The sequence below is a fragment of the Sminthopsis crassicaudata genome, chromosome 3, assembly GCF_048593235.1.
Source record: "Sminthopsis crassicaudata isolate SCR6 chromosome 3, ASM4859323v1, whole genome shotgun sequence".
In the NCBI taxonomy this organism is placed as follows: Eukaryota; Metazoa; Chordata; class Mammalia; order Dasyuromorphia; family Dasyuridae; genus Sminthopsis; species Sminthopsis crassicaudata.
The window spans coordinates 111,595,141-111,604,649 of NC_133619.1; positions in this window are offsets into that span (position 1 = coordinate 111,595,141).

Consider the following 9,509-nt stretch of genomic DNA (forward strand, 5'->3'; position numbering starts at 1 on the left):
GTGTGATGAAAGGAAAAATCAATATGACTTCATATCTGTGTAGGGAATATGGACAAAGGAGAAGAGTTGAAGATTTGAAGACAATACTAAATTGTGGGAACATTTTTTGAAGTGAGCAATGGGGAATGAATAAGGCTTATTGTCCATCAACATTTCTGCGTGTGAGATTAGAATTAGTTTTGGCAGCAGAACAGAAAGAGAACACTGATATTGAAAGAACAATCATTTCTCTCTCCAAATCTGTCTCACCCTAGAATTTTAAGAAATTTCAGAAATAATCATTCTTCAATCTTATAGTTTGGCTTAATTACAAGAATTAAAATGTTTTTTATTAAAGACTACAATAGGTGAAGAGGTAGAAACAGAGTAGAAGACTAAGAAGGGAAATATTTGATGCAATAAGGTTGTTCTAGTTAAATGAATTGCTTGCCATTTGTTCTATTGTGAAAGATGTTGTGCCTCTGTATGTATATGTGTATGTATGCATGTTTTCTCACCATGACACTGATCCATAAAGAAAAGTATTAAGAGTAAAGAAAAATAATCCAGGGGTTCTAAACTAATATTTCAGACCCCTTTTATCTATCTGTGGGTAATTAGAAATTTGTAAATTATCAAATGTGCAAATGACAATCAAATCTAATCCAAATAGATGAACTTAAAAATGTGATTGCTTTGAATCTCTTGAATTATAACAGCCACTTGCATGTATATTTCAACATTTATATGCATATGTAATTATCCTTCTAACCTATTCTCTGCACACACTAACAGGATAGGTTCCCAGAACTATTCTAGTGAAGCTCTTGCTCCTCTCAAGCTTTAAGGGTAGCTATAAGGAAACAGGAAATGGATATAGTTTATAAGCTCTCTCCTCATAGGTAAGTTTTCACCAGTAATCATGAATTGATGTCACTAGTCATCTGGACAGCTTTTGAAAAGGGTATTTATTAAGCTGCCATAGTATGAATGCCTGGTACAAAAAATCCCTCTTGCATTGCCATGTACATGAGACACTGGCCCATGTTTATACAGGGAAAGTGAGCTCAATCAGTTGGCAAAGGGGAATAAAGAAAGCTAAAATTAAAATTAGCCAGAAGTTGTCAGAAAATCATTTTATACCAATATTTAGTTATATTGAAATTACTCAAATGTCTACAGATGAAAATCTCACCTGATTTTTGGTAAAGAATTTAAACAACATAATAATTCTGTATCTCTTGAATGAAAATAATCATTGTGTTATATGAATTTCAAATATTAATTGTTTTATTTTTGATTTATTGATTATTATTATTTATTGATATTTATATGAAACTAGAGCAGAGTCTTTGGAGTTTCCTTATAGGATTCATTGAAGAAACTAAATTGTGTATTCTAGTTCTTTCAGTTTCCTAAAGATATAAAAATACTGTTGCATATGCAAAGTAATGGGGCCCTAATTCCTTTTCTGGTCATGCATGTATCTTATGCCACTTATAGCACAAAAGTTATAATTTGTAATTGTATTTTATCCTATTTGTACCAATCATGTTTGAATTCATTGACCTTTAGATAATTCATGATTTTATTTTTTTCTGAAATTCTGTTATACTCTGGCTTAAAACCATGATATGAAAAACTAAGAAAATTTTCTCAGAATGGCAATTTCCAAATCCATCTTATTTTATAGTCTCCTTCTTTTCAATTCTGAGAAGAGAGCATCTGTAGCATTTATCCAAGACACACATACTCATGGACATATTCAACTAGATGCTTATACAGCTGTTTTTCATCAAATGGATTATGTGTGCTCTTCTTTATTCTCCTTCACCTGCCATAGCTAATCAGTTGACAAATATTGTCAATTCTCAATCAGTTCTTTTTTTTCCCACCACTCTAGATAAAACAGCCACTACCTCTATTGTGAACTGTTGAATAGGCTCTTCATAAATGATATTTATAATTTCATTCTTTCCCTTCTCCTATATATTCTTCACTTAGATTCCATTTTTCCTAATATACTAATCCAATTGTATGACATTTCAGTCCAAGAAATTTTGATCTTATTTTATAGTCTCCTTCTTTTCAATTCTGAGAAGAGAGCATCTGTAGCATTTATCCAAGACACACATACTCATGGACATATTCAACTAGATGCTTATACAGCTGTTTTTCATCAAATGGATTATGTGTGCTCTTCTTTATTCTCCTTCACCTGCCATAGCTAATCAGTTGACAAATATTGTCAATTCTCAATCAGTTCTTTTTTTTCCCACCACTCTAGATAAAACAGCCACTACCTCTATTGTGAACTGTTGAATAGGCTCTTCATAAATGATATTTATAATTTCATTCTTTCCCTTCTCCTATATATTCTTCACTTAGATTCCATTTTTCCTAATATACTAATCCAATTGTATGACATTTCAGTCCAAGAAATTTTGATGACTCCTTTTCCCTTTAACAACATAATATAAGCATAAGAACTTTAAAAAAAAATAACTTCCAGCTCTAACCTAACTTTTTCACGGTTGTTTTACATTATTGCTTTTCATGTACTTTGTATTGTACTCATATGCTTTTTTGTTAATTTGTTTTTTCATCAACTCACCTATCCACCTTCAAGTATTTTCAAAGGCTGTCTCACAAGATGTGTTCCTTTTTCAACTCTACCTTTTAGGTTAGTTTCCTTCAATAACAATCATCTTCAGTGACTCTTCATACAGAAAGCCTGTTCCTGCCTCTCCTTACTTTTTAGTGATCTCTCTTCCCTCATATTTGCTTACCTGAATTAAATTTACATATTTATTTATCTAGGAAAGTGTTATATAATCTTGATAAAATGTAAGCTTTTGGAGTGCAGGAGTAATTTTTTATTTGTTTTTGTGTCTTCAATGGCTAGTATAGAACCATCAATGTAATATTCTTGTAATGATTTTTTTTTATTATTGTTGAATTAATCCATCTTATTTTCGTTAATGAATGGTAAGGCCAAATGCTTTTGTAATCCTGGGGATTTCAAGTGAGAAAATTTAATAGCATCCCAGAACTCAATAGATTTAGGATAATACCATCTAACACTCGTATGAAAAAGAAATCCTTGCTCTATTTTTTGTTTTTTGTTTTGTTCTTGAAGGACATCTTCCATGATATTGGCAAATATGTTAAGTGATTGATGATAAAGACTGATGAGTAGTTATGTCTCTCTGGTTAAGAATGGCCTTAATATAAATACATAGAAGATAGTTGAATACTATAAAATAATGAAAAGAGCAGTTATTAAAATGATTAATACTAATCCAGAAATTAATTCGAATATCTTATATTTATTAATAACTTATTGCTAGAAAATAAAACCTTGATTAAAATATTAGCATACTTGATGTATTAAATTTGGTGTATTGATGTTTAGATTACAAATATCAAAATATATTCACTCTAATGTCCTATTCACTATGTAAAGTACTTATTCATTACTCTGCAGTGTCAAAAATTTTAAAAAAGCAAAAACAGCAGCAAAATAGAAAAATTACTTAAAAATGAACAATATACAAAGAAAATTAACATATCAGCTTATTTCAATTAATATTGTTTTAAAATTCCTAAAAGTAGACATCATAACAAATAATAAGCTTTATGGTTGTATAAACATAATGCCATTACTCAGAAAATCACATAATCTAGTTTATAAATTCAGAAATGTATAATAGATACAGATTGCTCATAAACATATATTTATAGCTATTAACTGATATATGGAGGGATAGTTTGGTGTGAGGGATAAAATGTTGACTGTAGAGACAAGAAAACAAGCATTAAGTCCCACATATGATGGACACAGCCATGTGATCTTGAACAAATCTCAGAGATCTACTCAATTTACTAAGACTATAAATTGCAGAGAAGATACCTACAGTGGTTTGAATCCTTCCTCATTTAGTGTCTGTGGAATTCTGACAAAATATTTAACCTTTCTCAGACTCAGTTTCTTCATCTGTAAAAAAAAATAGTTTAGAATCAAAAATCTATAAGGTCTCCTCCAGTTCTAAATTTTTCATCTTATATAGATGCATTCATGCATTTATATAGGAACTTTTTTGATCACAGAAGATTTTGATGATTTTTCCATTCACAATTTACATTTTGGGGTCCACTGAGAGACAGGGGATTTGCCCTGTGGCACATGTATGCAAGCCTATAAAGGAAAAATTACACTAGAATAAAGAAATTATATGTCCAGAGCATTCATTCTCCCTTGATAGCTAAAAAGGTGAATATGCAAATGGACATATATACACACACTTAAAACACATATATTCCTATTTATACACATATGTATATATATATATAATATATATATATATATATACATATCCATCTATCTGTCAAGCTACCTATGAAGAGAATATGAACTCCCTCCACCAATGCAAAATACAATAGCTTTCCATTTATATGGTTTTATGGCTTGCTTATATATACTCATACAAATGCATACTTGCATGCATTCACATATAGAATCATGCACACACATACACAGAGCCTAAGTTACTGACCTCTCAGTGGCTTAGGCAACACTCTAAAAAATAAACAGAAAAACTACTGCATTTCTTGATTATTAAATAAACAGATGATAAATGAATAGATAGATGATCATTTTCCTTTCAGAAAGATATTGCCACAACTTTTAAAATCAGACACATGAAGCATCTCTAGACAAATAGAAATGGAAAAAAAAAAGAAAATTTTGTACAAATCACACCCCAAAAAAGCATATTTGCATATGGATGTCTAAAAGATGCAGCAAAGGCTTTTTGGTAAATGCTTCCTCACATTACCACAAATTGTGGAAGGATAACATTCATCCTTGGAAGAATGTTTCAGTGCAGGCACGTGTCTGTGAAAGCAAAGGACAAACACTCCAATTTAAAAATAGCTACTCAATGTTTTTAAAATCAGTTTTCCATTTGCTTCCAAGGCAACAGGATACCTATGCTTAATTTCCAAAAAGGAGCTTATAAATTATGAAGAAACCAGAGGAAAAGAGTACTGGTAGAATAAAATTCAGCAATTGTGTCCTTTTCGAAGGTAACAACATGCTGTCAGTTTCACAAATAAGAAGTAAAATTTTGATATTTAAAAAAGCTTGTTGGGCCTTTTTGCTGAATGTATCCATTTTCTGTTATTTTGTTATTTTTCTTATTCAGGACCTGATGAAGCCCTTATTTAAATGGAGTATTGATCATTCAGGCAATAGGGATAAAATTCAGTTTCCCCCACATAACTCTTTTAATGTTTACAAAGATCAGCTTTGCAAATGGCTATTGTTTACATATACACATATATGTATGTATATGTATATATATGTATATATGTGTATGTATATGTATATGTATATATATTGAATAGCTGTTATTTCCAAAGCTAGAAAAACTGAGCTAGATAAAAGTATAATGAACACACATTATTCACAATGAGAACATTAAGAGCTTTGGGGCACATCTTTTTCACATTTTCACATAATCCAGACTCCTAATAGGAATAAGATTTAAATAAGAGATGTGCATAAAATAATACAACAAGAACCTAAGTCTTGGTGTTAAAATAAAAGCAAACAAAAATGGATGCATCACTTATTTGGCCATATCAAACTAGGCAAACATCAACTTTAAACCTCAGTTTATTCAACAGGAAAAGACGATAACGATGCATGCACCAATTCACAATATATTTTTGTCAATAGCAGTGCTCTACATATTAATGAAAAATGTTTTCATATTTCCAGAGAGATTTTTGAAGGAAATACTTTATATAATAAGTTATAAAAATCTGAGTTGTTTGGAAGTGATAGCAATAGCACAGAATGTCAGAAAAATATCATTGTGGAGAGAGAGAAAAACAAAGACAGATAGACACAGAAAGACAGAGAAAGTTTAGAGAGTGCTCTCTAACTATTATTTTAGAGTGATATTGCAATGCTACCATTCACGATCTTTCTACTTAAACATGGTCTATTTATTGTTTGTGATCTTTTATTGTGTTTTTTTTATTTTTTTGGTTTTGTTTTGCTAGGCAGTATATTCTCCACATATTTCTCAAGTTGCCTCCTTATGTATGAAGTACTATTCTTCTTCCTCTTTCTCTCATAGAATACATAGCTTCTTTTAAGGTTTACATAAAAAGACAATCTCTACATAAAACCCTCAATTTATGCTCTTCTTTCTCTTCAGAATGACTTTAAATTTGCTTTAAATATATATGAATATATACATCAGATATATGTGTACATCCATATTCATAAATATGTATGGACATACAGCCATATATATATATATATATATGTATGTATTTTTTACAAGATACTATTTACCTTAGTGACATTTAATATCCTTAAGACAGGTACTATTTTGTTTTCATCTTCATATACTAAACCTTTCCCACAGTATTTGCCACATAATAGATGCTTGCTTAATAAATGCAGAACCCTATAGTTTCATCTCAGGCTTTACGGATTATGTAATGAGCTTCAAGATCATGGGCAGTTGTGGGCAATCAGCATTATTGGAAGAAATTCCCCAAACTGAAGTGATCACAGATCTATTTGAATATCAGAGATTTCTTTTTTGAAAGAGGAGAAATTCTTATTTCAAGGAAATATGTAAAAGGATTTACCAGTCAGGTCCCAGATTTCAAACCACACTGAGAAAGCTTCATGTAATCCATTTAACTATACATTTAACTATGAGCATTAAAAAGGATGCTAAAGATCACATAAACTCTAAATTTTTGGGAGTAGTTGTGGCACAGAGCACCAGCCCTGAGTCAGGAGGACGTGAGTTCAAATCTGGTCAGACACTTTCTAGCTATGTGATTCTAGGCAAGTCACTTAATCCCAGTTGTCTCACAGAAGAAGAAGGAGGAGGAGGAGGAGGGGGAGGGAGGAAGAAGAAAGAAAGAAAGAAAGAAAGAAAGAAAGAAAGAAAGAAAGAAAGAAAGAAAGAAAGAAAGAAAGAAAGAAAGAAAGAAAGAAAGAAAGAAAGAAAGAAAGAAAGAAAGAAAGAAAGAAAGAAAGAAAGAAAGAAAGAAGAAGGAAGGAAGGAAGGAAGGAAGGAAGGAAGGAAGGAAGGAAGGAAGGAAGGAAGGAAGGAAGGAAGGAAGGAAGGAAGGAAGGAAGGAAGGAAGGAAAGAAAGAAAGAAAGAAAGAAAGAAAGAAAGAAAGAAAGAAAGAAAGAAAGAAAGAAAGAAAGAAAGAAAGAAAGAAAGAAGGAAGGAAGGAAGGAAGGAAGGAAGGAAGGAAGGAAGGAAGGAAGGAAGGAAGGAAGGAAGGAAGGAAGGAAGGAAGGAAGGAAGGAAGGAAGGAAGGAAGGAAGAAAGAAAGAAAGAAAGAAAGAAAGAAAGAAAGAAAGAAAGAAAGAAAGAAAGAAAGAAAGAAAGAAAGAAAGAAAGAAAGAAGGAAGGAAGGAAAGAAGGAAGGAAGGAAGGAAGGAAGGAAGGAAGGAAGGAAGGAAGGAAGGAAGGAAGGAAAGAAGGAAGGAAGGAAGGAAGGAAGGAAGGAAGGAAGGAAGGAAGGAAGGAAGGAAGGAAGGAAGGAAGGGGAAGGGAAAGGGAAAGAGGGAGGAAAGGAAGGAGGAAAGAAAGAAAGAAAGAAAGAAAGAAAGAAAGAAAGAAAGAAAGAAAGAAAGAAAGAAAGAAAGAAAGAAAGAAAGAAAGAAAGAAAGAAAGAAAGAAAGAAAGAAAGAAAGAAGGAAGGAAGGAAGGAAGGAAGGAAGGAAGGAAGGAAGGAAGGAAGGAAGGAAGGAAGGAAGGAAGGAAGGAAGGAAGGAAGGAAGGAAGGAAGGAAGGAAGGAAGGAAGGAAGGAAGGAAGGAAAGGAAGGAAGGAAGGAAGGAAAGGAAGGAAGGAGGAAAGGAAGGAGGAAAGAAAGAAAGAAAGAAAGAAAGAAAGAAAGAAAGAAAGAAAGAAAGAAAGAAAGAAAGAAAGAAAGAAAGAAAGAAAGAAAGAAAGAAAGAAAGAAAGAAAGAAAGAAAGAAAGAAAGAAAGAAAGAAAGAAAGAAAGAAAGAAAGAAAGAAAGAAAGAAAGAAAGAAAGAAAGAAAGAAACGTACTGCCAAGATGAAGGTGATAGAGAAGACATAGATTGGGTCTGAGCTCTTCCTGGCTTCTGCACATCAACACTAGATCAAGCCTCTGAAAGGGTTTGGAGTAACAGAACACACAAGTATTTGAAGTGTAAAAGATTTCGAACAGATTATTATTTTGGAAGAACTTAAGGAAAGCCTGTGTCAATCAAACAGGGAGAAAACAACAAAATGCAGGCTCAATGGGACCCAGGGCAGAGAGACCTCTCTACATGCTAGAGGAATCTATTGGGAGATTCTTAGCCAAAATACAGCAGTTTTGACTACTCTGTCAGGTTCAGAAGCCAGTGAATCAGGAGACTAATGTGAGATCTCCAATACAACTGCATTAGGCAAATAATGAACTCCAAAACCCTAGCATAATGCAAGACTTGATCACACCCACCCAGCTTGGGAAAGAAGCCAACAATACTGGCACAACAGCAGTGGGAAACATTTGGCGCCAGTAAAGGAAGCGTGGGACAATCTCCCTTTTGCCTCAAAGCAGACCTCAACCTTTAAAAATGATCAAAAATAAACAAACAAACAAACAAGAGCTCTGACCATAAATAACTTTTATGGAGACAGAACAGACCTCAAACCCTGAGGACAGTAAAGGCAAAATTTTTGCGGAAGCCCCAAAGGGTGACAGAAGTTAGTCTCCAGTTCAAAAGGCTCCACCTGGAAGAATTCAAAAGGATCTTAATGATCAATTCTGATGGATGTGGCTCTTTTTACTAGTGAGGTGATTCAGATCAGTTTCAATGGACTTGTAATTGAAGAACACATCTGGGGACTGAGTGTGGAGTGTGGAGTGTGAGTGTTGCTGTTTGCTTCCATTTCTTTCCTTCCTTCCTTTTTTTTTTCCTTTCTGATCTTCTGCAGCAAGATAATTGTGGAAATGGGGAGGGGGGCAGAACCAAAATGTCAGAGAGTAAAAGGGATTTGCCTTAGCTCTTCTAGGTTTTCTCAAGTCAACAACAGATCAAGCTTCTGAACTGCTTTTGGAGTTACAGAACACAAAATTATTTGGGGTATAACAAATGTAGAGCAGAAGACATTTTGGTTCCTGGATAAGCAGACCAGCTATGGAACCCCAGAAAAAGGCAAGACTTGGGCAAGACTTGCCCAGATCCAGAAGTAATTCAGCAGCACAAGCCCAAGGGCAGCATGAAGCTGCCCTCTTGCCCTAAAAAGCATTCTTCAACCTTTCGAAGTGAGCAAAAAGCAAAAGAACACTGACCATAGATAGCTTTTTTGCAGACAGTAGAGAACAGAACTCAAAACTTAAGCATACTAAAGGCAAACCATCTTTAGATTAAGTCCCAAAGCGTGTTATGAGTTGGTCTCATCTTACAAAGCTGTTTTAAAAATAATTCCAAAAAATATCTAAAGAGAGAGTTTGAAGAACAATG